This window comes from Mastomys coucha, unplaced genomic scaffold (assembly GCF_008632895.1).
Source record: "Mastomys coucha isolate ucsf_1 unplaced genomic scaffold, UCSF_Mcou_1 pScaffold9, whole genome shotgun sequence".
Classification (NCBI taxonomy): domain Eukaryota; kingdom Metazoa; phylum Chordata; class Mammalia; order Rodentia; family Muridae; genus Mastomys; species Mastomys coucha.
This window is the reverse complement of record NW_022196915.1, coordinates 40,795,948-40,797,222: the sequence shown is the minus strand read 5'-3', so window position 1 is coordinate 40,797,222 and position 1,275 is coordinate 40,795,948.

Genomic DNA, 1,275 nt, shown 5'->3' with positions numbered 1-1,275 from the left:
TTTAGCCTCCTGGGAACTCTGTCTGTGACTGCCACCTGCTATGGCCACATTCTCTATACCATCCTGCGAATTCCTTCAGCCAAAGAGAGGAAGAAAGCCTTCTCAACTTGCTCTTCTCATATTATTGTGGTGTCTCTCTTCTATGGCAGTTGTATCTCCATGTACGTCCGGTCTGGCAAGAATGGACAGGGGGAAGATCATGACAAGGTGGTGGCATTACTGAACACTGTAGTGACACCCACACTCAACCCCTTCATCTACACTCTGAGGAACAAGCAGGTGAAACTGGTATTTAGGGAACATGTAAGCAAGCTCCAAAAGTTAAGCCAGACATGAAGAAAAAAACCTCATTGTAAACTTGCCCGAGTCTCTGCTAATGAAACTTGCAGTGGTAGGCAGGGATTTTCTTCTGGAAGAAAGTTTTGTGTGATACGCTCTAATGTACCATAGTTTCTGGCATGTATCTTAAGCCTCTGTTCCATGTCATTCAGACAGGACACAAATTCCAATATACCAGCACTATGTGTGTTCAGTCTGGATATTTCAGACCCTACCCTGTATATGAGTTTTATAATCTCCCCTTTCATAAAAGCTGAGAATAAACTTGGTCCTTCTTTGCTGGTTCTTTGTAAATTTGATAAAAGTATGCCCAAAGAATATAGTCATTGACAGACCTCAGAAGTATCATGTATGGGAAAATTGACAAAATGGTAAAAGTAAACATGGACTGGACAGTATTGTAAGAGCTTCTTTTTCCTCAGATTCCCAATATTAAAGAAAAACTGTTTAATAAGACAAAAATATGTATTCTCCTTTGCTGAGGAGAGAGCTTAGTGGGCAAAGTGCTTGCTCTACAAGCTGGAGGGCCTAAATTTATGTTCTCAACTTCCACAGAAAAGCTGGACAATGGTTGCTGATGTGTGAACCCAGTGATAAGACTTGAATATATGGATGTGGGCAGGTCCTTGCTCAGCCATTCTATGAATCGGGGAGCACCTGAGTCAATGAAAGAAAAAAACAATGTGGGTAGAGCTAGAGGAAGACAGTTACCACTTACCCCATGTGAACAGATATGTACAAACATGGCAACACACATATGCATACACACTAAATACATGAAGTAAAAATTTAATGTTTAACAAATAAATAGTGCTGTGTGCCCTATCACATCTTTTAATAGATTAAATCTGGGCTCAATAATCAGTACCAGAAATCATCATCATCATCAACATCATCATCAACAAGAACAAAATGTTTAAATATATCTCTTAAGTA